This window comes from Kogia breviceps, chromosome 19 (genome assembly GCF_026419965.1).
Source record: "Kogia breviceps isolate mKogBre1 chromosome 19, mKogBre1 haplotype 1, whole genome shotgun sequence".
In the NCBI taxonomy this organism is placed as follows: domain Eukaryota; kingdom Metazoa; phylum Chordata; class Mammalia; order Artiodactyla; family Physeteridae; genus Kogia; species Kogia breviceps.
Window position 1 is genome coordinate 14,132,766 of NC_081328.1, and position 17,808 is coordinate 14,150,573.

A 17,808-nucleotide genomic window follows, 5' to 3' on the forward strand; every position below is an offset into this window, starting at 1 on the left:
ATTAATGAAATTAGCCAAATGAGGCTTGTGGCAAGTTGGAGACTTTAAGCTGTATTGTCAGGGGCTGCCAGTTGTGACCAAGTGAGAGTGCAGACCCAGTGTTGTGGGAAAAGTCTTCTATTTCAAGAAACACTAGTAATGCAGACTGTTACGTGAAATCTCTTGATTTTTAAATGTTGGCAACTGAATTGTCTGGGAATGATATTTTGGCTACAAGTAACAAAAGACCGTTTAAAACATAATATTTTTGGCTTGTCTAGCAGGAAATCCAAAGATATATAGTTAGGACTAACTCATTCAGCAGCTTAACAATACCATAAGGATCCAAGTTCTACCGTTGATAGTGTGTTGGATTCCCATTTTTATACGTGTCTCCACATAAAAGATGTCTGTTGTAGCTCCAGGCAGTACATCCATGTTTGATGCAAGAAGGGGTGAAAGGTACAGTGCCAGCAGTTAGCTTTACTTTTAATTAGGAAAGCAAAAGTTTTCCTGGAAACCAACCCTATTCCTAGCCCACTTCTCTTTAAGTCTCTGGCCAGAACGCAGGTTACATGGTTATCTCTAGCTGCAAGAGAGCCTGGGAAGAGCAGTTATATGACTTTCCATCATAATCATTGAGTGGCAGCAAGGGAGAAGGATGTTTGGAATGTCTGCTGTCAAACTTTATCTATCATAACAACTAATGAAATTTAAAGAAATGTATCTTGAGAGCTAAATAGAACACATCTGTGGCACAGATTTATCTTGTGGGCCACTAGTTTGTGGACATATCACAGTCTCCCCCTGCCCTAGTTTAGTACTCTACTACTTGTTCTGGCTTCTATCAGTTAGTTATTTTATTAGGTTTCCAGGGTAGCCTAGTGGAAAAGAGATATCTTTTCATAATGCAGAAAGAGTGTTGAAATTAGAAAGCTTGCATTTGGGACTTCCCTGGTGGTGCAGTGGTTAAGAATCCACCTGCCAATGCAGGGGACATGGGTTGGAGCCCTAGTCCAGGAAGATGCCACATGCCACAGAGCAGCTGAGCCCGAGTGCCACGACTACTGAGCCTGCACTCTAGAGCCCGAGAGCCACAACTACTGAGCCCACATGCCACAACTACTGAAGCCCGCATGCCTAGAGCCCATGCTCTGCAACAAGAGAAGCCACCGCAATGAGAAGCCCACTCACCACAACAGAGAGTAGCCCCCACTCGCTGCAACTAGAGAAAGCCCACGTGCAGCAAGACCCAAAGCAGCCAAAAATAAATAAATAAATTTATTTTTTAAAAAAAGAAAGCTTGCATTTAAGTCCTGGTATAAAGACTTGTTAACAGTGTAATATTGGACAAGTTTGCTTAATCATTCTGTGCCTCTCATTCTTCATCTGGAAAATGGGCATATAATATTGCAGTATAGCATAGTGGTCAAGTGCAGAGGCTGTGGAATCAGAAAGACCTAAGTTGGATCCTATCTCTGCCAAGCAAGTTGCACGATCTCTCTGCTTGTTAATTCTTCTGTAAAATGAGGTTAATATTTGTACTTATTTCACAGATTCTTTATGAAGACCAAATGAGATACAGTGAAGTCCCACCTTAGCAGGGTTTGAAAGTTAACATATAGGAAAAAATCAAATTATAGTCAAAATTACCCTTGAAAAACATCTCTTAAATCACCCATAAAGAACAATATTCATGGTTTGGGCATACAACTCTGTAACTGAGACTGTCTGAGGGGACACAGTTTCTCCCATCTCATGCTCATTTTGTTGCGTGCACTTTTAAAAATTTTTATTTATTTATTTATTTTTGGGTGCGTTGGGTCTTCGTTGCTGCTCACGGGCTTTCCCTAGTTGTGGTGAGTGGGGTCTACTCTTTGTTGTAGTGTGTGGGCTTCTCATTGCAGTGACTTCTCTTGTTGAGGTGCGTGTGCTCTAGGCACATGAGCTTCAGTAGTGTGACATGTGGGCTCAGTAGTTGTGGCTCTCAGGCTCTAGAGCGCAGGCTCAGTAGTCGTGGCACTCGGGCTTAGTTGCTCCGCGGCATGTGGGATCTTCCTGGACAAGGGATCTAACCCGTGTTCCCTGCATTGGCAGGCAGATTCTCAACCATTGGGCCACCAGAGAAGCCCGTGCATGAACTTGTTGAATGTAATGGCATGTAAAGTCATGTGAGCTATAACATAACTTATATTTTCATTCATATTTATTCTCTTATGAGCACATGTAATCAAATTAGCATAAATTAAATGCATATTTGATGCACCTCGAGAGTAATTATTTGTGAGATGCTTAGCATAGAACCTGGCCCTTTTAGTAGCTTTTGCTGTTAGCATAGATATAACATGTGCTGTTTTAGGATGAAGAAATTGAAGTTGTCCAGGGCTCAGCTTGACTCCTCATGTGCAACATGGACCAGTGATGATTCTTTTTTCCTGCCACACCAGCCAAAATTTATAACAGATGAGTGTAGCCAAGGGAATAATGTCACTATTTTAGGGATTAAGATGAAGGTTATGTATTTCAAGGGAAAACTCTAACATTACTGCCTCCAAATTTATAAGCCAAAATTAACATGATTCCCCAAAATATGCTAATTTTTTCTTTTTTGTTGTTCAAGTTGGATGTATGTCATTTACACAGAAGAATATTTTGATTTTTTTAATGCAGAATATTTTTTGCTTGCTTTTAAATTTATGATGTAAATGTTTTTAAAAGACAAAGTGATATTAAGTGGAATGCAAGATGTCAGGAAGCGCTAATGATAAAATTCATCTGGGAAGTCAATCATCAAGGATGTTAATCGTATTCAAGTAAAGCTACACTGAACCGTAAACAGTTATAGGTGATCTGTATTACAGCATTGACACATATGTCTGACAAGATCTTATACCACTGACAAAAAGTACTTATTGTGTATATAATGATATCATAATCTTTGTACACTTACTCTCTGAATAACATGCAGTTGTTGCTTAAAATACTTCGGGACTTCAGTTGCTTGGGTCAGATTGCGGTGCTTCAAATAAATATAATTAATCATATAAAGGGTAAGGCATAAATATAGCTTAAGAAATTGCCATGTAGGAAGACAAATAGACCCCCCTTTTCTCAGAGGAAGTACTTATTTTGCAGGTTACTATGGGCAAGGATGCAACCTCTGAATGTTTTTCTTGAGGATCCAGAATTTTAAAGTAAGAATAACAGTGATAGAAAGTAAAACTCTAAGATCAATAATATGCTTTTGTTCAAGTGCTGTCAGGTGTGTTCTACTGGAAGTAAAGTTGTCTAAATTTGTACCGTATCACTCATTGCTTGGTATAGAGTTGTCTTGTTTTTAAACGAAGGAGGAAAATCTTGTTTTAAAGTGACTCATGTAGTGATGTAGTATGTTAGTAATGGGGTGGGTGTTTCTTTGCTCAGTATGAGAACTAGTAATAACAGATACTGACAATTTTCCCATAGAATTTAACTCATATTGGGAATTCTCAGGAATCTGTGTACAGGTAGGTACCTGGTTCCAGAAGGTTAATAGTAAGAATCATTAAATATCACTGCTATATGACCATGGGAATTTGTGTGGCATTTACAATATATGAGTTATAATTAGCTTATACTTTTAAGACTTCAAATATATAACAGTCTCTCTTATCTGTGATTATTTTTCTCCTAATGTCCTTTGAGACCCATTCATTTTCGATTGGATGATTTATCCATTTAGAGTTAATTAAATTCAGCTACTGAGTCTTATTTTATGGTGGTTTTTTTTTTTTTTTTTTAATCTTACTGTGGTTATGGAACTAGGTCTAATGGAGACTTGATTTTTTTTTTTTTTTTTTTTTTTCTGCTGTACGCGGGCCTCTCCCGTTGCGGAGCACAGGCTCGGGACAAGCAGGCTCAGCGGCCATGGCTCACGGGCCCAGCCGCTCTGCGGCACGTGGGATCTTCCCGGACCGGGGCACGAACCCGTATCCCCTGCATTGGCAGGCGGACTCTCAACCACTGCACTACCAGGGAAGCCCCTAGACTTGATTTTTGTATCTTTATAGCTGTGCATGTATTGCCATGATACCGGGAAATACTGTTTGCTAGTAAAAGGGGGAGAAGTATGGTAACTGGAAAGATACTTAGACATTTCTTTTCCTACTTACAGAGATTTGGAGATGTTTTAAATTTCCTATAAGAGAAGTTGTATTGAAACGTAAGTCATTTTTACAATAAGGAAGAGTATAGTTTTTAATAATAAATCTTCTAAAGCTAAGGGAGGTTTGGAGAAACTCTTGATGAAAAACTTAGGGAAAGGATTGAAACATAGTTACAGTTTTGGCAAGGTTGATGCACTTTGACTCTGATTGCTAGTCTTATCTTGGAGAGAGAGAGAGTTTTTAAAAGCAAGAAAACGTTTAAGGCAGATGTTGATGAAGAGTAGCCAATTTGACTCTGGACTTCAAGTTTTTTCTTTATTTATTTGGAAGATTTCAGTTAAGGAGTTCCAGGATTTGAGAAATAAGATTAATTCTTTTAAAAAACATGAAAGAGCTTATACATTCAAAAGACCATTGTCTAGTCCCCAAGGGAAGTGGACAATGTACTTGTGCAAATGTTGCAACTTTGCTTAGTATCTTTGGAGCTCCTTTTTTGGCATTGCCTTGAGTTCTTTTAAGTATCTCCAAAGGTAGCAAATCTTCCTTTGAAGGTGAATTTGATTTTTGGAAATAGCCAAAAATAACTTGTATCCATATCTGATGAATATTAATTAACCAATCTAAAACAGCTTAGTTGAGTGTCTTGCATATTTCAGGCCCTAAGGGTGTAAGAATGTTTAAAATAATCAGGCCCTGCCTTCAAAGTTGTGGGACAAGAGTTGGTACATAACCCTGGGGCAGATGGCACATCGAAAGACTGTTGAAGGCATTTGGCAGGGAGATGCATAGCAGAGAAGTGGACTCTAAAGCCCTATTTACAAAATTAATAATTTTAGTAAAAGAAAGGAAAAGAACATAGGCCTGTCTATAAGTTAGTGAGATAAATTTTTTGTGAGTCATGAACTGGCTTAAACACAGTTTCCAAGCAGATATTCCAAAAATATTTCCAATAGTGGGATATCATAGAACCTCTTAAGATGACCATTTAAAAAGAACATTCATTGTGTTGGTTAAAAAATAAACTTTCATTAGTTTATTTTTTTGGAGGCTTAAATTGAATTCTCTATTTTTACCTTAAGAGATATTCTCAAAAAGTATTCAACATGTAAATTTAACATAGAGTTCGTCCATTGTTTCCTACCTCTCCTAGATGCCTCTCCCCACCTAAGGCTAAAGAAGACAGTCGCCTTTCACAGCAAATGTGAGGGGGAGAGAGGGAGAAAGAGGTAGTAAAACTAAAGAATATTTTGAGCTGATCCATCTCAGAGACAGAGTAGTTAAAATTAGATACTTTTTCCCCCCCTCAAAATGTTAAAGATGTTAAATGATAGAAATAACCTTCAGAGCAAAAAAACCAAATTATTGAGATTGGTTTTAGGGGAACAGGAAATGGATGATAGATAAAGTGACCTTATAATTTATTCCAAACCAGGTTGATAATGGAAATGAAAGGGGTGCTAGTGGTCATTTCACTGCGTGGCAGATGTTAACTAGGAAGTGCAACTGGGACATATGGCTACTCTATGATAGAACTGGAATTTATCTTGATATTTATTGGGTGAGTGTTTACTGAGAGGGAAAATATTTTATTTGGAATTTGTTCCCATTAATAGTCTTTTGAAACCACCTCACATAAGTTAGTCATTTCTTCCTTTGTTTTCTCATAGAAAGTTTATACATCTACATATATTTATAGCATTATATTGGGGTTATTTGTTTAAGGGTCAGCCTCTCATTAGACTGAGGTAAGGAACTTTCCTTGCTCTTTTTTGTAACCCTCTTAGTGTCGGAATGTAATAAATATGTCAGTGAAGGAATGTTGATCTCATTTAATTATAGATTTCCTCATTACTAAAATAAGACAATTCTGGGGCTGATAATTTTACCTGAGCATATTGGATGGATTGCTTGTATTTATTAATACAAGGCATTAAATAGGTTGAGGATGGATATTTAAATTTATAGGCTGTGTTTTATATCTGTTACAGAGAAAATTTAAAGGATAAGAATGAGATAACAAATAAACTCATGAAAAAGACCATTTGGAATTAACCATCAATAAAGTGGGTAGGAGTAGGGTTGAATTGACTTTACGGACAAGATAGGATGTGCAAAGTCATGACAGTATGATCATTTGTAGAAATACACATGATTTGATTTGTTTGGAGTGGGGAGTGTTCGTCAGGATGGGGCATGGAGAGAGATGAAACTAAAGAGGACATATTATGAAGAAGCTTCTGTAATACATTAGCAGGTTGAATTTTATCCTGAAAACCATGAGGAAATATTGAAGAATTTTAAGAGGAGGAGTGGTGTGATCAGATTTCGTGCTTTTGAAAGTTAGCCATCAGAAAATGTATTGGAGGGAAGCCAAGTCTACTTAGTTACTAAATTGGTAGGCAGAGGGGAGGATGGTAATTGAAAAGGAAGAGTCTAGAGTGTGGCTTCAGTGTTTCAGGTTTGGGCAACTGGGTGGAGAGAGTAGTGCTGTTCACCCAGCTACGGTGTGCAGGGGTCAGTTTAGATGGCAGTGTGGGAGGTGAGTATCTCGAGTTTAAGGTATATATGAAACAACGGAGGGAAAGTCCCAAGTTGGATAAATCCATCTGCTGCTCAGCAAGAAGATCTAGGCTAGAGACAGAGAAAATGATTGTGACCATTTACTGAGCTTCTGTTTAAAGGTGTAAATGTGTGAATACACTGTGGTAAATACTTTATATACATCATGCATTTAGTCCTTATGAATTAGTTATCATTATTCCTATTTTATAGATTATGAAACCAAGATCCGTGGTTGCACAAGTTAGTAAGTGTCAGAGTCACTTGTTGACTTTAGAGTTGGGTTGAAACCATGAGGGTAAATGAGGCCACTTACGGTGAATGTATAAGGTGAGATAAGTGGAGGACTAAGGCATGAGATGAGTGAAGCGCTAAAAGTGAACTTTTGAGAAACTTAGACGTTTGAGAGGCTAGTGGAGGAAGAAGATCCTGCAGATAAGACTGAAAAAGAACATCAAGAGCAATGTTACCCAAAACGTGTTCCTCCATTTGTCCTATGAGATAGTTCTTTAAAAGGGAGGGGGTTCTAGAATCAAGTAAGTTTGGGATGTAAGTTTGACTCTACAAATGCTGACCCCATCTTGTAGAGTCACAATGCACATCAGTATTGATATGAGAAATTCTGAGAAATATGAGAAATCCTGTAGTAGAGAAACCTGTTTAACCTAATACCATATTTCCCAAATCTATTTGATCATGAACCCTTCTCCCGCTTTTTTGTGTACATTCCATTGACATCCCAGAACTGAAGAATCCAGCTGAGTGTGGCATCACAGACTCTAAGCAAAGAGGGAGTTTCAGGAAGGAACTGGTCACTGTTGGATCAGATGTCTCAGATTGCTCAACCGGAGCCAAGAGTAGAAAGTCAGTTGACTTTGGCAATTAGCAGGGCACCAGTGACCTATGGTGAGAGCAGCAGGTACCATGGAGTAAGTAGTCAGAAGACAACTGTGTTGCAGCCGGCTAGAAGATAAATGAATGGTGAGGAAAGGGAGGTAGCAAATAGAGGCTGTTCTTACCAAAACCTTGCCTCTAAAGGAAAGAAGAAAGTGACTAGAAGACAGTACGGGTGAAAGAAGGGCTCTTTTGTGTTATTTGGAAGAGACTTGAGAATATTTTTCTTATGAAGGGAAGGAGTCCTTAGGCAAGAAAAGAGGGTCAATATATGGTAAGGAAGAGAGGATGATTCATGGAGCAAGATTCTGGAGGAGAAGTTTCCAGAAGATGGAGAGATTAGCTTTGGAGGAATGGGAAGTTTTACACTGAGCTCTAATACAGTAATGCCCTTAGCAGCTTCTTTTCCAAGTAAGGTTGTATTTCTACATCTACTTTTTATAGTCTTACTGAGTCTTCTTCCTTATTGTCACAGAGTTGGCTGTCACTTTCTACTGTCATAGTGTCTTCTTGTAGTTCTTTACTTCTAATTTGCTGCTTCATATCTGCTTCCAACTAGAAAACCAAGAAATAAGCTGTTCAGGTTTGAATAGGAAGCGAGAGTAAATAAACTGAAGGTCTAGAAAGTATGTTGTGCCCCACCCCCAAGGGATGGAGTTCATAAGCTTTGGGACGTGTCTCTTCTGTACTTAGAATCCCCCTTTTTTTAGGTGAGGTGGTAGAAGGGAGTTGCTTTGGAATTTCTACATTTTCCAGATGAAATACCAAGTAAGGAACTTCTAGAAGTTTTTTATTTGTATATATTTTCTATTGAAAATGTCTACTAGTACTTCATTTCTCTACTTTTTTAAATTCCAAAAGCCATTCCTTCATTTTAAAAAACTATATATTGTTCATACAAAATCTCTTCAGTTAAAGATGGTTTTTAACTAGAGTCTAGTAAAGTAATGGGATGACAGGACATAAGGTTCTGAATTATAACCATTTAAATGTGCAAGAGTAAATATTCTCCAGTTAGTAGTACCAGGTGTTTGTGGTGTGGTCTATACTGAGGCCTTTTGATTTAAGTGGGTCATGTAGTCCTGCTCTGTGCTTTTATGGCTATTTATGGTTCTTTCTCTAGAGCTAGCTAGCCCTTTTGTTCAAATGAGAAATCTGGAAATTATGCAGTTACCTCTGGACTACTTTTCAAAAGTTTGGAGGCTATTTTTTCCCATTTTTCTGTTAACTAGGGTATATGTTCAGCATTTTAGAATTTATTTAGAAATGTAGATTAAATCTGTTGGGTTTCATCCAGATAGCACAGTACAGGGAAGTGTTTGTATTAAATGTGTTTGCTATCCATCTGCACTAGACACATGTGGGTACATAGCAAAGTAGATTCATGGGCTTCATCTCTGTCCTGCCAAATCTCTCTTGATGGAGTTCAGGACTATGTATTGTTAACAGGCTCTTGGGTGATTCTGATAGGCACTAAACATTTGAAAACTACTGGTGCAGGGGATCCAGCCTGTGATTAAGTCTGACCTATCCTGGTTCTTCCACTGAGTGTTGGCAACAGTATCCATGGTTAGAACCTAAATCAGACGAGTATGCGCCCAGGTGCTTTTCATGGGATGATATATATATTTTTTTAAGGTATCCATTTTATTATTATTATTACACTTTATTTTATTGTTTTGGCCACATGGCTTGTGGGATCTTAGTTCCCCGACCAGGGATCAAACACGGGCCCTCGGCAGTGAAAGCGTGGAGTCCTAACCACTGGACCACCAGGGAATTCCTGGGATGATCTTTTAAAATGCTTTTTGGACTTATTATTATTTAACAACTTTATTGACATAGAATTCATACTATTCAGTTAACATATTTAAAGTGTTCAGTGGTTTTTGGTATAGTCACTGATTTGTGTACCTATCACCACAGTCAATTTTTTAAACATTTTTATCACCTCAGAAAGAAACCTCTTACCCTTTGGTTATCACCATCCTATTTCCCCTGAAGCCTAAGCAATCAGTAATCAACTTTCTGTCTATAGATTTCCCTATTCTGAACTTTCATATGTATGGAATCATACAATATGTTGTCTTTTGTGACTGGCTTCTATCACTTACCATAATATTTTCAAGCTTCATCCATATTGTGGCCTGTATCAGTATTTCACTCTTTCTTATAGCAGGATAATATTCCACTATATTGGACTTCCCTGGTGGCGCAGTGGTTAAGAATCCACCTGCCAATGCAGGAGACACAGGTTCGAGCCCCTGCCTGGGAAGATCCCACATGCTGTGGAGCAACTAAGCCCGTGCGCCACAACTACTGAACCTGTGCTCTAGAGCCTGTGAGCCACAACTACTGAGCCTGTGTGCCACAACTAAAGCCCGCGCACCTAGAGCCGGTGCTCCACAATAAGAGAAGCCACCGCAATGAGAAGCCTGTGCACCGCAACGAAGAATAGCCCCCACTCGCCGCAACTAGAGAAAGTCCACGCGCAGCAACGAAGACCCAACACAGCCAAAAAATAAATAAAATTAATTAATTAATTATTAAAAAATTACAAAGCTGAAAATTCTTTCCTTCTTTTCTAAAATTAATATTTAGCAATAGCATCCCCTAACTTCCAGTGCAGAAGACCATTTAAAAATAGGTCTATTCCCTGTTCTGTGATGACCAGAAAGTTTCTTCTCTCCAAAGAGACAGAAATAAGAATAACCAACATTTCCTGAGCATTTACTCTCTGCCAGGCACTGTTCTGAGCTCTTTGTAGGTATGATCCCAGCAACCTTCTGAGGATAGGTGCTCTTATCATCTCCATTTAACAGATGAGAAAATTGAGGAACAGATAAGGGGTAGAACAGGATTAGAATCCAGGTAGTCTGACTTCAGATCCCACTGTCTTAACAGCTCCTGCTGAAGATTGGCCTGCTTTATCCTTCCTGTCTTAAACTCTAATCTTGAATTCCATATGTCATTTTTGGTGGGTCTAGGAAAGAGGATCTAGGAAATACACCTGAAGTGCCCTGGGGTTTTGGGGGGGGGGTTTCCTTCTAAAACTCAATCTTATCCTCCATTAATCCTCATTAAACAGTTCCGTAATGATAATATCCCAAATGTAAAAGATCCCCACATGTGCTCCAAGACATTTTTTTATGCTATTAAATGTATTCTATGGTAACAGTTTGCTTTTATAACATTAATTAATTACTAATCCTGGGTATTGTTACCAAAATATCATCCATAGGAATATTATGAAATAAAACAGGTGTCCCCGGGACTTCCCTGGTGGCACAGTGGTTAAGAATCTGCCTGCCAATGCAGGGGACAGGGGTTCGAGACCTGGTCCGGGAAGATCCCACATGCCACGGAGCAGGTAAGCCTGTGCACCACAACTACTGAGCCTGTACTCTAGAGCCCCGGAGCCACAACTACTGAAGACCATGCACCTAGAGCTCGTGCTCTGCAACAAGAGAAGCCACTGCACCACAACGAAGAGTAGCCCCCACTCACCACAGCTAGAAAAAGCCTGCGTGCAGCAATGAAGACCCAATGCAGCCAAAAATAAATAAATAACTTTATTAAATAAATAAATAAATAAAACAGGTGGCCCCAAAGTAACACAAGCTTCATGACCTGGAAGAAGTAACATTGGCGTGGTAGGAGAGCCATTCACCTGGCTTTGCTACCATTTAACTCTGTGACCCTAGCCAGTCTCTTCATCTGTCTTACCCTAGTTTTCTCATGTAAGAAATAAGAGTTGAAGTTCTAAGGTCCTGTTCAGTTTTAGCATTCAAAGATACTATATACTCTTGGTAAAGTGTCTTTGGAACCATGAAATATAATTTGAACGAGTACTTTAATTGGGTTTTCTTCCTTGCGTTTTATGGTAATTATCGGCAGGCGTGCAGAAAAGGCTGAGAGATAATTCTGTTAACTTGACCTGTGGATCCTTGGAGTAGAAACCTCTGTTCCTGCACAGGAAATGTGATTTACATGCTATGTTTTGGATATGTATTTTTAGTTGGTCTTAGTGTTCTATTAAGGATCTGCCCAGAGACTGTTTAAGGCTTAAATATATTCTCTAATGAGTTAATATATTACTGACTAAAATTAGATTTTTAAAAACTTGTTTTTAAAATAATTCCTAAAAATGGACCTTTTGGTATGAATAGAGGTAAGAATAGGATGGGAGATGGGAGTTGATGGATAATTTAGGATCCAGATTTAGTTTTGTCCTGGGAAACTGACAGTGGTTTCTAGAATATGCTTCCTTAGTTATTTTTAGTATACTGTAACCAATAAACCCTTAGTAATAATAGTAGCTACCACTTAGAGAGTGCCCACTGTGCATGGCAGCATTTTGACAAGAAATCTGTAAGACCTGTATGAACCCTATTGAAGGATATAAAAGAAAACCTGAGTAAGCAGAGATCTATGCATGTTCCTTGAAGAGAAGACTTAATATTGCAGAGATGCCATTTCTACCCTGATTAATTTACAGCTTCAATGCAATCCCAGTCAGAATCCCAACAGGCTTTCTGTTAGAACTTGATTCTAGAAATCATGTGGAAGAGACATGCTCAAGAATAGCAAGATACTTTTAAATAAGAGAGTGAGAGATGTGCCCTAGCAGACAGCAAAATATATTATAAACCATTACTAAAGCAGTATAGATTAATGGAACAGATTCAGATCTATGTGTATATATAGGGATTTACTACGATAGAAATAATGTTTCAAATCAGTGGTGATAGGAAGAATGACAACTGGAGTTGGTAATTAGCTTTCCAAGTGGAAAAAAGTAAAATTAGAGCTCCACATTAGATCAAACTCAAAAATGAATCCTAGATGGATTACATACAGGCCTAATCACTTTTAAATATATAAAGTTATTAGAGGAAAAATATAGGAAAGTATGTTTATGTTTCCTTGAGAAAGAAAGAAATCTTAAGTAGGTGACAAAACACAAAACCCTAAAAAAAAGATTAATAAATTTGACTATATCAAAATATAAATTTTAATAAAATAAGACACCATAATTACATTAGAAAACAAGCAATGATTGAGAAGTATTCATAATATACATAGCAAATGCTTTGTACTGCTGATACATAAAGAACTCCTGGGCTTCCCTGGTGGCGCAGTGGTTGAGAGTCCGCCTGCCGATGCCGGGGACACGGGTTCGTGACCCGGTCCGGGAAGATCCCACATGCCGCGAAGCGGCTGGGCCCGTGAGCCATGGCCTCTGAGCCTGCACGTCTGGGGCCTGTGCTCCGCAAAGGGAGAGGCCACAACGGTGAGAGGCCTGCGTACGGCCAAATAAAAAAAAAAAAAAAAAAAGAAAGTAAGAACTCCTAAAAATAATACAAAATATACCTAATAGTAAAAACAAATTCATAGAAGAGGGAATAAAAAATGACTCATAAGAAAATATGTTCATTAGTAATTAGAGAAATATGTTCATTAGTAATTAGAGAAATTTAAAAATAAGATAAAAATTTTCACCCATTGCGTTAGCAAAAATATTTAATGTGATAATATCTGGTATGATGTGGGGATAGAGAAAGAAGTATTGTCATGAACTGTTTGTGGACATATAATTTGGTACAGCCACTTTGGTGGGCAATTTGATGTAGTATCTGTTAAAATTTAAAATACCTGTACCTTATGACTCAGCAGTTCCCTTTCTTGTTATCTACCCTAGGAAAAACATTCTTACATGTAATACAAGCATGAGCTGCAAGAATGGTTGTTGTAGCATTATCTGTAATAGCAAAACAAGACAAAATAAAACCAAATAACCTAAATATTCATTCGTAGGGGAATGCTTAAACTCAGGAACACTAGGTAGTGCTTAAGAAGAATGGGATAAATCTATGTGTACTAACAGGGAAAGATCTTCCAAATAACATTGACTAAAGAAAGTAAATTACAGAACAGTAAATACAATATAATACTACTTATGTAAAATAAAACATTTCTGTTGTATAAACATACACGTGTACACATATCTAAAAATCTGGCTAGGGACTTCCCTCGTGGTCCAGTGGGTAAGACTCCATGATCCCAATGTAGGGGGCCCGGGTTCCATCCCTGGTCACGGGGAACTAGATCCCGCATGCATGCCACAACTAAGAGTTTGCATGATGCAACGAAGAGTTTGTATGTCGCAACAAAGATCCTGCATGCCACAACTAAGACCCAGGCAGCCTAAATAAATAAATAAATATTTTAAAAATAATAAAAAAATAAAAATCTGGCTAATAGGTGCACTTACCTTGGGAGGAGACTGAGCCTGAGCTTTTTCTAAAGGGAAAGTTGGAATTTTTCTGAAGTGTAGTTGGAATTTTTTAAGCAGTGTATTCTTGTCTCATTTGTTTAATTTAAAATAAACTTAATTTAAAAAATTATGGTGATAGGAAATTTTGATTTAAAAAAGCATATTTGAAAACACTTCTACAGTGTGGAATCATTTTTACTTAGTAAAACACTTTTTAAAAATTAATTTATTTTTGGCTGCGTCGGCTCTGAGTTGTAGCACGGGAGGTCTTTTCATTGTGGAGTGTGGGCTCTTCGCTGCGGCGCCTGGGCTTCTCACTACTTGTGGCACCTGGGCTTCTCTCTAGTTAAGGCGCGTCGCATGGGCTCAGTAGTTGCAGTGCGCGGACTTAGTTGCCCGGAGGCATGTGGGATCTTAGTTCCCTGACCAGGGATCGAACCCGCGTCCCCTGCACTGAAAGTCGGATTCTTAACCACTGGACTACCAGGGAAGTCCCCAATAAAATACTTCTATATGTGTGTAACTAGAAGGTAGTACATAAAAACATTGAATCTCTCTGGATAGTAGAATCATAGGTAGTTTTTAATACTTGATGTGTTCTATATGCTTTTATATTTTTAATGTTTTTCTTTCACAGTGAACAACACATTTTTATAGTGGAAGTAGTTTTCTAAAGAGAAAACAAAGAAGCCCTCTAATGAAGGTTGAAACCTCTTTTAAAAATTCACTTGAATCATGATATTTAAGTTTTTGTGAAAATTACTCTTAATCAAATCTAACATTTATTGATGTGAGTTTAAGTTTGGAGGGTGGTAGTAACCCATATATAAACATGGGCTTTCTTCTTCAGAAAGCTGTAGAATTAGACTTAATCCACTTCAGTACTTTGAAAGACATTGTTACATTTCCTCTTAATGAATTCCAGTTTCCTATCAGCAATTTTAACAGGTCAAGTGGGGGTACTTCATGGATTGTTTTTGAAAATGTGGTCACTGGAAATTCCCAGAGAGTCTTCCTTCGTTGTTTATGGTTGTATTAGAGTGTGAGATGCCTTTTTTTTTTTTTTTTTTTGCAGTAGATTCTTAAAGATGGAGAATGATAATAATTTTACTTATTTTCTTAATCATAAGTTCCATCTCCTTCAGAGAATGCATATGCTTCTAAAGACAAGTGAGAATTGTTTTTCCTCCTGACACCAACCAACTCTCTGATTCTCTGAGGACATTAGCTAGGTGTCAATTCAATGCTGACACTAACTACCCAGAGTTAGCATCAGATTCCAGAAGTTTAAGGGCTTAGTCCCACAGGACTGTCCTTACTTCAGACACCAGTCTCAAGTATCAGGTCCCCAGATTACTCACACTTCTGTCCAACTTGTCAACAAAGTCAGGGATTCCCACAACCCCTCTCCTCAGGTTCAGTAATTTGCTAGAATGACTCATAGAACTCAGGAAAGCACCTTACTTGCTGTTACCGGTTTATTGTTAAGGATACAACTCAGAAAGAGGCAGAAGGAAGAGATGCATAGGGCAAGCTGTGGGGGAAGGGGCATGGAGCTTCCATGACCTCTCCGGCTGTTTCACCCTCCCAGCACCTTGATGTGTTCACCAACCTGAAAGCTCTCTGAACCCTGTCATTTAGGGGGGTTTTATGGAGATTTCATCACCTAAGCATGATTGATTGAATCGTTGGTTCTTGATGATTAAATCAGTCTCCATCCCCTCTCCTCTTCCTAGTGTTTGGGGGGTAGGGCTGAAATTTCCAAACTTCTAATTAAGGCTTGGTGTTTCTTGACACTAGTTCCCATCCTGAAGCTATTTAGAGGCCCAGTAAGAGTCACCTCATTAGAACAAAAGATGCTTCCATTGCCCTTGCTACTCAGGAAATCACAAGGGTTTTAGGCTCTGTGCCTGGAACCAGGGACAAAGACCAGATATCTTTCTGTGATACAATGGCAGCAAAACTCAGTCTTTGGTTAATAGCATTTGGGAGCTAAGTGTCAGCTTGGTAGAATAAAGGCAGTTTCGTGGTGGACCTTCTTTCATAATTCCATAAAGGTTGAGTAAGACTTGATGAAGAAAGGGGAGGAACAACAAAGGCATGGAAGCCAAAGACATGGAGATAAGTGCAGAAAATTTCAATATTCTAGATAATAAAGCACTTGATGGGAGAGAGAGGGAGATGCTAGCTTAGAGAGCTAAGTAGACAAGAGCCAAGTCCTGCAGGGCCTTGTGTGCCTTGGTAAGAATTTTGGACTTAAACTTTAGCCTTTATTTCTCAAGCTTTAGATTGGTATCACAGTCACTTGGGAAGAATGTAAAATTGCAGATTGGCCTAGAAATATGCATTTTTATAAGCATGCTTAGGTAACTCTGACACAGGAAATGCTGCTTTTGGCAATGAAGAACATAAAGGGCTTTATTCACAGAAGCAAAGTCAGAACTGCGACTTAGTTTGTTGCAGTAGACAAGTCCTAGAACTAAACACAAAGGCCCAAACTAAGGCAATTGTGGTTGGGATAGAAAGGATGAGACAGATTAGAGAAAAATATAAAAAGTAAAACAGTGTAGGGGCTTGATGATGGATTGTGAGAGGTAAGGAAGAAGAAGAAGCCTAAGTTGACTCTTGAAGATTTTCAGTGTGGTTGGGCTGAGTAGGTGACAGATTCCATTAACAAAGGTACAAGAAGTAAAACTTCTGTGGGAAGAAGATGAGTTCAGTTGTAGACATGTTGAGTGTGTAATCCTGTAGAACATCTAAGCAGATATCTTCCCGTTAGGCAGTAGGATATCCAAGAGGACTGGCAATGAAAATTTGGAAGTAATTAGTTTGTAGGCTTTTGTTGAAACTCAGAGAGATGAGATCACTGAAGGAATGCCCTTGGAGATAGATACCAAGGGCAGAATCCTGAGAGCCCTCATGTTTAAGGGGTAAAAGTAGAAAATAAATATCTGACAGAGACTGAGAAGGAACAACTGGAAAGCAGTTTGCGGAAGACCAGTAGAGAGTGGTATCACAGATGCCAAAACAGAGTTTTAGGAAGGAGTGAATGGTCCATTTCTGTCATGCAGCTGTGAGAAATCCAATAAGACCAAGAAAAGTGCTCTGAATGGAGACCACTAGTGACTTTGGCTAGAGTAGTTTCATTGGAGAGGTGGGACAGAGAAACCTGATTGTAGTAGGTAGAAGAGGAAATTGATCAAGTGGAAACAGTGACTATAAAATACTCCTTTCCAGAAGTGCTGCTGTGAATGCAAGGAGAAAAAAATGGTAGGATCAGATGAAGATACGTCTTATTTTTGTTTTTAAAATATGAGATGAATGTTTATATGTTTATAAAAAATGTTGACTTGAAAATGTTTATATGTTGAGGGAAATGAGCCAAAGTGTTACAAGCAGGGGAAGATATAGAAGATAAAAGTGAGGGAGGGGATAATTGATGGGGTCCAAGTCTCAGGGGAAGGGGGGGTGCATCCAGAACCCTGAACAAGGAGTTAGTCTGGACCAGGAAAAGAGCTACCTCATCTTCTGTGATTTAAATATCTATTTCCTCTTAGGGTTGAATCTTACTATATAGGATGATATTTCTCATTCTTTTACTCCCATTAGAACTTAAAATATATCCTATTTGTGGTTTTATCAATCTGTCTGCACATAGACAAAAATTCCTACGAATAACCAATATTTAGATAATATAGTATGTCATATATAATTAGGTTAATACTAATCTGTTGCCTTGACTTCTGTACAGATTAGCAAAAACCTTTCTGAAATGTGGTAGGAAAATGTGTATTCTCTTTGTTTTTATATTCTTCCTTTCTTTTTACAGTCATTCAACACATACTGGACACCCACAAAAATGGCAACTCAGGGCTTCCCTGGTGGCGCAGTGGTTGGGGGTCTGCCTGCCGATGCAGGGGACACGGGTTCATGCCCCGGTCCGGGAAGATCCCA

General features: G+C 38.5%; 1 protein-coding gene and 1 long non-coding RNA gene across 5 annotated transcripts in view; both read left to right on the forward strand.

Moving 5' to 3' along the window:
• Positions 1-17,808, forward strand: part of SSH2 (slingshot protein phosphatase 2) — a 242,957-nt gene that overhangs the window by 16,657 nt on the left and 208,492 nt on the right. The window lies entirely within an intron of this gene.
• On the forward strand, positions 3,114-17,765 carry LOC136793278 (uncharacterized). The gene is made up of 3 exons (XR_010838348.1): positions 3,114-3,173; positions 4,133-4,180; positions 17,684-17,765. It is a non-coding gene; the product is annotated as an uncharacterized lncRNA (long non-coding RNA).